General features: G+C 40.3%; 1 protein-coding gene across 1 annotated transcript in view; it reads right to left on the bottom strand.

The window, feature by feature from the left end:
- mmp11a (matrix metallopeptidase 11a) overlaps window positions 1–13,277 on the bottom strand; it is a 37,939-nt gene that overhangs the window by 23,565 nt on the left and 1,097 nt on the right. The gene's annotated exons all lie outside the window — the stretch shown is intronic.

The raw sequence follows: 13,277 nt of genomic DNA on the forward strand, positions 1-13,277 counted from the left end.
TGAGGGCAGACTGCTTGCATGCTGCAGTGACTCACTATCGCCTCCTGAAGGTACAAAGTCGTATTACAAGATGGGATTAAATTCCTACAAAGTACAGCTTTCAAATGTATCGAGTTATTTAATGAAGTCTATATTTTTGATGGGCCTTTTGAGTTGAATCTTAATCAACTTTATGTTGTCATTGAACCAACAAGCCATCACCGTCACCAACAGAAACAACATCAACATCCTTCACCAGTAAGTAAACAAATCAAACAGAAAGTCTTAAACATGCTAACATCTACATTAGAAGTGGAACTTGTTGCTACAGCTAAGTCAATGTATGAATATGACAATTATGCTACTCTGGTACAGCCAGGATAGCAGATCATAGTTATCCAACAAATACGTTTTCTAAAACTTCATGTAACCTTGTGTTTACTAGAATTAAAGGACAAAAATTTACCGTCAAACCACGTCCTACGATGATTTAGTTACGGATGCTTTACAAACCTGACATAAACTCTATTCTGCCCTTTTTAAACAGAAAAGTGGCACAAAACCAGCATCAAATGAACCTATCCCAAATCAGAAGCCCCACCCAGATCCATGAAATATATAAAACTAAAATAATTCAGTGCAGAAGGTTTTTGTGGGTGAAGTCACGATCCTGTTTTTGTTGTGTAGAAACGAGGCTCACTCGCTCCGCTCGGCAGGACTCTGTTGTTGTGACGTTGTTGTAGGTTATGGGGAACAAAACCCAGCAGGATTCGTGGAATGTGCTCCAGACTGCAGAAAAGCTGTGACTGATGGGTCTGGATCACAGAGCAAACAGTGCACACCTCCCGGAGACCCCCCTCCCACCCCACCCCACCCAACCCACCTCCTGTGTATCACTTTGTTTAAACGAGATTTCAGCTGCTTATTTGGTCGCACAAAGCACTTATTCATGTTGGGGGGTGGGGGGCGGGGGTGGTTCTGTTCATGTCCTGCGGCTTTTCTTTAAATGCCTTGTTAGTGTTGTTATGCTTGAACTAAAAGAGCCGTAGCTTCCAAACTGAGCCCCCAAGAGGTTTTAAAGGCGTCCCCGGAAAACCTGCTTCTCGTCCAGCTTCTTTTCTGCTCTTTTTCTACAGGTTTGTACTTTCAGAAATGTGTCAGACCAGTCGGATCCGAGGCTCCTCTCTCTCTCTCTCTCTCTCTGTGTGTCTACAATAAAGATTAACAACAAAAACCGCAGATAACAAAACACTCATCAAGGTGTACAGCAGTTCTGCAACGATAAAGGCTACTGACATGAAACTGGTGGAAAACATAACCAGCAAGGAATTCAGTCTAACACTTATCTACCATTTAGTAAAGACAGAGTTCAGTCCTTTGTGTTGTTTCTGGGCATGCTGGGATTTTAATGACACTCCACAATTACAGATTAAATATGCACAGTGTGCTTTTAAAGTTCATTTTGATATTCTTTAAAGTCACTATAAAACTGTTGCTTGAAATATTATAATAATACAACTCTTTTTTTTTTTTTTTTTTTTAACCCTGTCAGGGACTCAAATAAATCATCCAAACAATAAACATTAAGCAGGTTGTTTGTCACGGACTTTTTACCCAGGAGTGATATAAAGCACTTCTGTGGATCCCTGTTTTATTTATGTACGTGCATGTGAACGCTGTAATATGCATTTCTGTCAAATGTTTTGCACAATATTCCCCTGATTGACAGTTAGGGGTACCAAAAAATGTTAGCAATGCACCAACAAATCGAAGACAGCTGCTTTACAAATGTTTTATGAGAAAAAGAAAATGCATCGTGCACATTCGTCGGACCGGCAGGAGAGCCCGACTGCCACAGCGCCTGGTTGTGACGAGTGCGTCTGCTTTCCACTTCTGTGGGCTGTTTGAGACAGATAGTTTAAGGAAGATATAAAAAAGAACACTGATTATTTCAAGGCACTGTCAAATTACCAAATACAATTTTTTTTCCAGAATACCAGCTTAAAGTTTGCGCATCTCCTCGCAACAGCCCCAGATTTCTCCCCCAAAACAACTACTTAAAGAGAAACAAACCACAGCAGCAGAGCAGCAAAGTGTTGATCAAGCTTCTGTGGAGACACTTTTGTTTACACAATTGCAAGTTTCTGCAGATGGTGAATGCCAGACTACCAAACACACATTACATTTCATTTAGCTGACGCTTTTATCCAAAGCGACTTACAATAAGTGCATTTCAACCATGAGGGTAGAAAACCCAGAACAACACACATCCAGTTTGAGAAGATGAAGTCTAGACGAGCCTCAGAGCATCTGATAAAGACAGAGAACACGGAGCCATTGAAGATCACAAAAAGACAGAAATACTGAGAAGACCTGAGCTTATATGGAAAAAAATCTGGAACAAAATATCAGGCAAACAGCATCAGAAACAATGCAGTTGTTTTGCATATCGTCTACTGCATGCAGTCACTAAAGCCTGTGCACCAAGATCTAACGGCCAGGAGGTGATTTGAGGGGGGTGCAATGACCAAAATGCTTTCCCCCCTCTGCATCCATTCAAATCTGTCCCCAAACCCACCTTTTCAGAGCTGCTTTTAACGTGTGATTCATAATCGTCTTTGAGTATCATGACAAGTGCTATGAATAAAATGTAGTATTAAAATGTATGAGTTCAGTGTGTTGATGAATGCTCCCATTGGGTCATATATCAGTTCAAAGATAACAGATCACCTAATGTTTACAGCACAACATCACATTATTTCCTCCTTTGTTCCTCGCAGACAAAAGCTTCATATTATCCACACAACCACTAGAGGTCCTTGAAACCTCCGCCGACTGCCCTGTATGCAATTCCATCTCCGAACTCTTGCCATCTCCTCTGTGCTGTTATAATACGTGAGCGCCCATCATCAGCTCATATAATTAAACCCTTAAAACTAGATTTTGACATAAGTTTGGAAGTTTCCTTCTTTCCATGGTTGATCATCCAGGTGTTGTCAGGATGATGTGAACACAGTTCTCAAATAATGCAGTATATCTGCTGGTGAGGACGGTCTTCTATCACCGGTAATGTCTTGTTTACGAGCCTTTGTTGTTGTCGTTGTTGAGTTTGGGGATTTGAACTGTGACTCACCTGGTCACAAACGAGACAGTTCAGAGCGAAGCCGCCCGCTGTCTGATCCCAATCAGAGATGTGAGGGGAGTGTCGCCTTTCAGGGTCATAAAACTTTGGCTAATTATAAGTGCCGGGTGGGAGGTGGGGGGATACCTCCTTCATTTCAAAGACTGAGATGAAAAAAAACCCATGTAGTTAAAGGAGTAAAGCCCCCAACTGTGTGTCAAATGGATTGTTTGACCTGTCTGACCCCTCAACGAATAAAACCATACACGTGTCTGATTCCTGACGGGTTCCACATCAAAGCTCAAGTTCAAGCCAAACAACGGCATCATCTTGAAAAAGAATATCTACTTGCAGGTTTTCTTGTTTAATTGGACAATTTTTGGTTTCAAACCTTTTCTTTATTTTGATTTAGCTTAGCTATTAATTTATGTGCTTTAACAATAGAAACATACAATTCTTAACACATTTTTTAAAATATACCTTCAAATATATAGAGAAAATGAATTACTTCTGTATGGCGCACTGATTGAAATATTTTGGTGGCCAATGTATGAATCTTTTCTGACGTCCCTGCTCTGTCTCTCGGTCGGAGGCACATCGGGACGACTGAGGACTTAATCTTTAAAAAAAAAAAACACCTCACAAACATACACTTTCATTTTTAAAAAGGGGCTCTGTAATGTGTAATGACTGCTGGTCACTCAAGTTTTTAACAAAACAAATGTTATTTTAAAGAAAGAAATTCAGGCATTTGGGCATTTTCTGCGGCACATTAATCTACATGTTACCGAGTGTAGTGTAGTGTTTTTAATTTTCCTTTGGACAACAATCGAGCTTTGACAAATAAGATGTCAGGCTTTGGATACACACACACACACACACACACACACACACACACACACACACACACACACACACACACACACACGCACACACACACACACACACCTGCTAATCGGATAAAGTCATTGTGAGTTTGAAGTTCATGGCATTTGTTAATGAAAAACACTAGAATACTAGATTTATATTTTGGATTAAAATACACATTAGTCTGCTTGGTTTTTTACAAATATCATAATATAGTTTTGTGCCAAGAGTTGGATAAGAAGAATTGATCCCACGCTGATCTCTGCACACTGAAAATGAAGCTAAATCCAGCAGCTAACACAGTTTTTCACAAAGGCATATACAACTTATATATATACACGTTGTATATACATGTGATATATATGCATATATATCACAAATACAACATCCTGGCTTCCTTCAAATGTAACAAAATCCAGTTTTATGGGTTTTTTTTATGAGTTTTAATGGTGTTTAAAGGTATTTTGTTACCTTCGAACAGAACAAGGCTAAGGTTTAATAGTTAGCATGTGCACATACAGTGGTGTGAAAAAGTGTTTGCCCCCTTTCGTGATTTCTTAATTTTTTGCATGTTTGTCACACTTAAATGTTTCAGATCAAACAACAAATTTAAATATTAGTCAAAGATAACAAGTAAACACAAAATGCAGTTTTTAAATGAAGGTTTTTATTATTAAGGGAGAAAAAAAAATCCAAACCCACATGGCCCTGTGTGAAAAAGTGTTTGCCCCCTAAACCAGGGGTGTCAAACTCATTTTAGTTAAGGGGCCACATACTGCCCACTTTCATCTCAAGTGGGCCAGACCAGTAAATTCATAGCATAATAACGACAATATTTCTCTGTTTAAATCATTGGTGAAGGTTTTTGGATGTTAAACCCTATTTTAAGGTCTTTCTACAATAAACCAGAAACATAAAGACCAAAACCTCAGACATCAGCCCACTGTTTATCTGCCTGGGCTCTCCTCTGCAGATTCCCTAGCAGCGAGCGCTGCTGCCTCCGGAGCAGACATCGCATTTACGCTGTTTTACGCAATTACTGGATTGATTAAAAAAATTACAAAATGTTTGTACTCATAAACCTCCATATTCTCATAGAAATGCAATCTGTCTTTCTGTAATTTTCACAATTAGCAAAGTCATCCAGCGGGCCGAGCCGGACCCCCTGGCGGGCCGTATGTTTGACACCCCTGCCCTAAACCTAATAACTGGTTGGGCCACCCTTAGCAGCAACAACTGCAATCAAGCGTTTGCGATAACTTTCAATGAGTCTTTTCCAGCTGTGGAGGAATGTTGGCCGACTCATCTTTACAGAGTTGTTGGAATTCAGCCACATTGGAGGGTTTTCCAGCACCAACCTCCTCTTTAAGGTCATGCCACAGCATCTCAATAGGATTCAGGTCAGGACTTTGACGAGGCCACTCCAAAGTCTTCATTTTGTTTTTCTTCATCCATTCAGAGGTGGACTTGCTGGTGTGTTTTGGATCATCGTCCTGCTGCAGAACCCAAGTTGACTTCAGCTTGAGGTCACGAACAGACGGCCGGACATTCTCCTTCAGGATGTTTTGGTAGACGGTAGAATTCATGGTTCCATTTATCACAGCAAGTCTTCCAGGTCCTGAAGCAGTAAAACAGTCCCAGACCATCATACTACCACCACCATGTTTTACTGTTGGTATAATGTTCTTCTTCTGAAATGGGGTGTTACTTTTACGCCAGATGTAACGGGACACACACCTTCCAAAAAGTTCAACTTTGGTCTCGTCAGTCCACAGAGTATTTTCCCAAAAGTCTCGGGGATCATCAAGATGTTTTCTGGTAAAAATGAGACGAGCCTTAATGTTGTTTTTGCTCAGCGGTGGTTTTGGTCTTGGAACTCTGCCATGCAGCCATTTCTGCCGAGTCTCTTTCTTCTGGTGGAGTCATGAACACTGACCTTAACTGAGGCAAGTGAGGCCTGCAGTTCTTTGGATGTTGTCGTGGGGTCTTTTGTGACCTCGGATGAGTCGTCGCTGCTCTCTTGGGGTAATTTTGGTCGGCCGGCCACTCCTGGGAAGGTTCACCACTGTTCCATGTTTTCTCCATTTGTGGATAATGGTTCTCACTGTGGTTCTCTGGAGTCCCAAAGCTTTAGAAATGGCTTTAGAACCTTTTCCAGACTGATAGATCTCAATTACTTTCTTTCTCATTTGTTCCTGAATTTCTTTGGATCTCGGCATGATGTCTATCTTTTGAGGATCTTCTGGTCTACTTCACTTTGTCAGGCAGGTCCTATTGAAGTGATTTCTTGATAGAGAACTGGTGTGGCAGTAATCAGGCCTGGATGTGGCTAGAGAAATTGAACTCAGGTGTGATAAACCACAGTTATGTTTTAACAGGAGAGGGCAAACACTTTTTCACACAGGGCCATGTGGGCTTGGATTGTTTTTTTCTCCCTTAATAATAAAAACCTTCATTTAAAAACTGCATTTTGTGTTTACTTGTGTTATCTTTGACTAATATTTAAATTTGTTTGATGATCTGAAACATTTAAGTATGACAGACATGCAAAAAAATTGGAAATCAGGAAGGGGGCAAACACTTTTTCACACCACTGTACGTCTGTAGGATGCCAGATTTCTTGTCTGACTTTGCACAAGTAAGCCATTTTCCTGAATGATTTCAGACAGGGTTTATTTAAAAATATGGAATTAGTAAGAACCATACAGACGTCCTATTCTTCATGAATTTCATTTAAATCTAAAGCTCAGTTGGCAGATTTGTTTTAGTTCAGGGCTGCTGATCAACCAATGAGACAAACATTTTGTGGCATGCTTGTGCAGACAGTGGGAATTCAGTTAGGAGACTGTGTGACGACGTTTGAGAGAGAAAGAAAAAACTGCCCTCGGGATAATTAGTCTGTCACTTTCTGCTGAGTGTGCAATAAAGTAAGTAATGAGACAAAAAGCTTCAAAAAGCCTTGAGGGGGGGGGGGGCATCCATTACAAGTATGGACACATCTAGCTGCTGGTTACATTGATGACAAGATCTGCGAGAAGCAGTGCAGGGTATCTGACAGTGGTATTCAGAAAACATAGAGAAACATGTCTGTACACGGTGCGTTTGAGGAACGTCTCCAATATAACAACAACAACCCCCCCCAGACCAACCGGTCACGGTGCTGTCGTCTGACATGATGGAGAACCTTCATGGAGGAAAGCTTCAAGTCCACTTTCAAACACGCTACGTCTTGACTTCAGCAGAGAAGTCCTGAATTTAATACCTGTACATTTTAGACGATAAGGTATTTTTCAACATCTTTTCATGTAAAAGCACAAAAAACATGACGATAAAACTAACATTTTGCTGCTAACAGGCCAACTTGATAGCCTATTAATGAAGGCTAAAACGGATCAAAGGATGGGCGCTTGATGGGACTGCAATTTTTTTTTTTAATGATCTGAGTACTTATTTGATCTTATTACGTGGATCAAAACCTAGTATGTGGCTTTTAATTTGAAGGGAGGGCTTTTAATTTGAAACAGATACAGGTAGTTAGCCATGCAGTGTTCATTCAGTCGACCACTAGTGAGACTTTATCCCTCACTCATTCGCTGACTCACTCAGTGACAGACTTTTCCATTTTTTTTTGGGCTTGCCCTGCTGTTGCAGTCCAGCCATAAATTATAATACATATTTGTGAGGTGTTTTCAGCTAAAAGAAACCAATGGGCTTAACATACTGAGAGTCAGACAGGTCATGACAGACGGCGAGTGTTGGTCTTTGGGTCTTTTCACATCATTTGTTGACTGCACAAATATTCTAGATTATTCTTATAGGCATTTTGAAGCATTTTAATAACAGCATGAGATCTTTTTGTTTATTAGACATATTCATTGTAATATTACAACAAAATACCTTCAATGTATATTTTCAAGTAGTATCCACTTCCAAGTATTTACAATATTTCAACACATTTTTGTTGAAAGTTCAGTAACACATATTTATTTGGAGAATGGTTGATGTAGTCCTGGCACAAAGACCAATTTGTATACTAGCATTAGCATCGGTCAACCAGAATGCATTACATCCACTCCACATGTGTTTTGAATAAGGGCAGTAGGAAATGTATAACTGCAACCAAAGTGGACAGGAAAGGTTGAAGGAAATTGGGTTCATCAAAAAGGAAATTACAAAAGTTGATAGAAAAAAATTCCTCCTGAAATCCAGAGAGCGTCACAGATCTCAGAAAGGACCCGAGGGCACATCTGAAGCAGAAAGAAGCAACAAGTGATGCTGTCCAATATATTCTGTTTGTAGCATAAAAACAAGAGTCAGCAACATTTTCATTAACATGACGTCTGACTGAAAAAAACCTGCAGAATCCGGATGATGGGAAGTAAGTCACAAGTGGATGTTTACTTGAGGAGACAGATAAGGTTTCAATTTGAAGGGTTGACGAAACCAGTAACAAAGGATTGCTTACAGTGAGTGAGGATTTATTGTGCCAGATAGGAGAGGTTGTAGTACGATTTTGCATCAACAAATACGTTGATATCTTCCTTCTTAGTCTCCTAATCCAACATATCATCTGAAAATCAGGAACACCCAGCAGTGAGAGGTGATATAAACCATCTGAGCATCATCTTATCTTTCCTGGCACCAAACAGCTTCCTCTCAAACCTCCGACTAGCAGATCTTCAGTTCATCTGACTCACTCATGATTTCACTGCTGATTGTGATTATTAATGAGCAACAGTACCAAGTAAATCATGCAGCCTCAATCTTTTATTCCCACATCGTCCAGACAAGATAAAATGTATAAAAATACCCAATTTAACTACTACAATTTTTTTTTTTTTACATTATTTTATATAAATTCTTAAAATGATGTCTACTCCTTACCCGTTAAAAATGCTGGACACGGGATGTTTCATACTTAACTACCCAAGTGTGTGTGCACTGGGAGTTACAAGTTTCCACATAAATTTTACTTTTGTAAATTGAATTGGACGAAGATTGACTTCCAAACAATTTGTGATTCACAAATCATGCTCGTAGTGCTCACCTTTCTATAGATTTTCAACTTTGCACATTAATCAGAAGACTGAAAACAGCCTTGTAGTGTCAAACTCTGCACAGTGAAGCTCAAACACTGACCTGTGCAAACAATAAGGAAAACAGATTTTTAAGGGAGGGGTTTTGGAAGGACTTTTCATTTCATTTGCTTGTTATGGGACTTTTCTTGCTTTCGGGAAAAGTGAAAAACTCAAGTCAAAATGCCCCGAAAGGTCTGAATTGTGGTGAGAACCTCAGTTTCATTTATCTTATAACCAAGTTAACACCAGATTTTTTTTCTATGGGGGAAAACCCACAGTATTAACTGCTGGCACCAAATTGAAGTCCCACCTGGTGCGACGCCTGGTGTGTAGTCGTCTGTCTCTGATGCAGCAACCACAGCTCGAGGCACCGTGAAGGAGCCTTAAAGTGCAACACCAGCGATGGCTGCTACTTGTTGGCTTCAGTCGACTTCCACTCAGAAAGTTTTGGCTTCTCGATAGAAATACTACGTCGTCATTAAGGTCTCAGTTGCTAATTTCAGGCCCTCTAATAAGTACACTGGTGGTTATTTTGAAAATTATTGCTGTATTATTAAGATTTAAAAGCTTATAAAAGGCTCCGGTGTTTTCAGTCAACCGCCAGGTGGCTCTTGACTGACAGCTAGGATTCACAGTTGGCTCTGTGGCTTCTGAACTCGTTATGAATCTTCAAGTCTGGATTTTGTCCGTCGCCATCTTTGCTAGTTCAGAGCAGGAAGTGACCATATTTGGACGAGCCGGGGGAGGGGACCAGCGGTGGATCTGACTGGAGTCTATGGAGCCGGAGGCTTTTTGGAGCCAACCTCTAGTGGCACTCGCTGGTATTGCAGTTTAAGACACTTCTGGATCAGAACCATTTTACAGTTGGAAGCTACGAACACTTTTATAAACAGTCTGTGGCAGCAAGTGACATTTTCAGTGAACACAGAAGCAGCAGTTCCTGATTTTCAGTTGATTTGAGAGTTACTTTCAACAACCTGCAGAGTGGATTGATATGTCCATCTCATCATGTTTCTGTCACGAGTTGTCATGACCGCAGCTGTGTAGCTAGTTGGGTATTTTAGACGGTGTGAACATTCAAGATCTCATGTTTTCATGACACGGACAGTGGATTTTAACTAACTGCATCTTTATCGCCTGCCTCAGATGAAAAAACACTGAAAAACGGATCACGTAACTGCTAACTTCTGCGGTTGCCATGACGCCACAGATGGAGACACACCTTGAGAAACTAATCAGGCTACAAACTGGCATTCTTTGCCATCCAGAAACTCAGTGAATTGAAGAAACAACACCATCCTGCCAAACTCATGACATGGTTCATCCCGTCAGTAGTCACCTGAGCTGTAAACATGCAGGTTTGCTACCGCTCCTCCTCTAGAAGAACAAGTCTGAGGGCTCTCACAAACTAAAATATGTGAGTTAACTTCATGAAGGTTGGGTGCATGCGCCTTTTAACTGCAACCCCCCCCTTGTTGTGTCTGATTGTCCACTCACAGCCCGGCGCAGCTGTGACCTAGATCTGTTCGATGGGAACCCAGGGCCGCTCTGATGTCACCTTTGCTCTCACGGTTCCCCAACCAATCGGTTTGCTCAAAGACACCAACATGACATGAACAAAACAGGCAGGGAGGACCACGGCACTCAGGTTTTATTGACAAAAGCAAAAAAAAGAAAACAGCGAGCCGCTACAGCCTCCGTACCCCGTAGAGAAAATAGGCGCTCTGTGTGTCCCACTGCCCTGAATGCCACAGGCACTCGTGCCTGTCCAGGCCTGTGCAATCACTCACTCCTTTATCAACAACACGGGAACCCATCGACAAAACTGCAGATTAGACTTTCCAGTGAAATGACCAGCAGACATAACAAAGCTGTCATCACAGGTGCAACATAGTCATGACAATGTGTTGCTAGAAAAAGAGTCATTTTCCATGTAGAGACATAATCACACTGTCACCAAAGGCATGTGGTTACACTAAAATGGTCTGATTGTGACTGAAACTCAGGAAAAGTATTAAAAAACACAGTGTGGACATAAATGAATGAAAACAAAGCATAAAGATCGTTATGCAGGATCAGTCTGCACAATATTTGTGTTATATAATTTATAATATTTGTCATATCAGGTCAGTGGTTCTACCAGTTGAAACCAGTTCAACCTTCTTCTTCTTTTAATAATATTTGAAGACTGAAATAGTTTAAAAAAAAAAAAAATCCATCAATTTATGAGTGAAAAAGTAAAGATTAGAAAAAAATCTGAAACTATAAATACTTTGTGCAGTAGATGTTTTTTCTGGTTTTATTTCTGTTAATCATTTTAATAATCAGATTATGGAACATTATGTTTCATCTTCATGAAAGAGGAGGTGCATGGAAGACTATCGCACGCTGGTGGTCATTTTTGAATGTTTTGATGCAAACTGGGAGTCGAAATGCTTCTTTTTTCTTTGCAGTATAATTGCAATGCATTACTGGATCAACTTGCTGCTTGATCTTTACTGAAACTATTATTTGAACATAGTAGGCTACATCACATACGTTTTAATTAAGTACGATAGAAGGCAAAAAAAAGTCTGACATGTTTTTGTTTTTGTCGGGATGTTGCGACCCAGATGCTGAGTCAGCTGTTTTCCCAACTACTAAAGGTCATAGAAGCAGTTGCGAGTCCCACACGGGTCGAGCCGATCAGAGAAGCGTTTAAAAGGCTAAAATTAGACAAGTAAACTTTTGTAAATATTTTCTTCAAGTTTAACTTTGATGAACTTTGACCTGGGAATTTGCACTGTTGACCTCCTGCAAACCATCCAGACCTTTGAGAAGTCTGAACGGAGAGGACCATCTGAGTCTACGGGGGATCAAATAATATCATCTCTTAATGTGGCTCCTGGAAAAATATGGAGCAGATATTACATCTGATCTGAAGCCGCCTGAATCTCAACGAAGCCACCGAGTTCAGGGATGGAAATGTCTCCACCAGACATCAACTTAAGATCAGAATTTATTGATGATACTGAACAATAATTAGAGCCGATGAAAGGCTCTTTATCATCAGTTACCGTCAACCAGATGTCAGCTGTGTGTCTGAATGAGCCTCTTGCTACAGCAGCGTTGATTCTGGATAGGAGAGGTGCTTTGTCATAAACCTCTGATGCACCTTCAACCCATCAAACTCTGGTTATTGTTCTTTTTACATCATCCTCATTGTCTCTTGTAATTCAATGAGTAAGACAAGAGGAGCCAAAGTATTTATCTCATCCAACAGAAGTGATGGTAAATTATTTGTTTTATGAAAACATCATCTGTCATGTCTTAGACAGTATTTTCACAGCGCTTGAGGAAAAGTCCTGCTCACTAGTATTAAATCTGCATTCACCATATAAATACTAATAACGTACTCCAGATTCAGCCTGTTGGAATGAAAGGTTTTATTCTGATTAGACTTTTCCTTTGTAGTTTTGACTGCACCTTAACCTTGATTAAAAATAGAGCGAAATGTCCATGACGTTCATTCTGCACGTCTTTCCAATAAACTGTGAACTTGTTGTTCCACGAGCTACTAAAACTAGCTGCCTACTGTGGCCGACTAGTCCCGGCACGTTCTCACCTGGATATGGATGTGGTTGGAGACGGATTAAAACCTCCAGATAATCGCTGTGTGGACTTTATGGTTCGACACTCGCCGTTGATCTCTCATGATAAGACTGGTTGTTCCTCCCTGACTGACAGACGTACCAGCAGGTATTTACTGTGTTTTCTCTGTAAACCTCTTGTCAGGAAAATTGCCATCTTCACTTCTAATGCTTTGCAACTTTGCTCCAAACCTCATTATGTGATTAACTGATGCTTCAGGAAACATACCACAAATAACTAACTGCACACATTGGTCTCCTAAAATGGATAAATCCCTCTGCAGCTCCAACACTTTCCCCAGCTTCTCTGTGACTGCTTATGAAAGTTGTCTGTTTTGATAAAATAGCCCTTTCTCTATTTAGCCTACCTGTAAACAGGACATTCCTGTGAATAAGCAATTCATGCTAAACATACTTAGTCAGTGTAAATAAAGGTTAGATGTTCGCTCCCGGAAGAAGTATGATACAGTTCAAGATGTAAGGGAGCAATAAACCTAATAAAATCCAATATTACAACACTAGAACAAATATCAACGGAAATATTTGGTGAAACGTGTTCAAAATGGTTTCAGACCAAAGTTAGAGTAATAAATGAATTACTAT

This window comes from Brachyistius frenatus, unplaced genomic scaffold, assembly GCF_029030835.1.
Source record: "Brachyistius frenatus isolate BFR_SWC_R1_liver_20210118 unplaced genomic scaffold, ASM2903083v1 Contig_363, whole genome shotgun sequence".
NCBI classification, from domain to species: domain Eukaryota; kingdom Metazoa; phylum Chordata; class Actinopteri; family Embiotocidae; genus Brachyistius; species Brachyistius frenatus.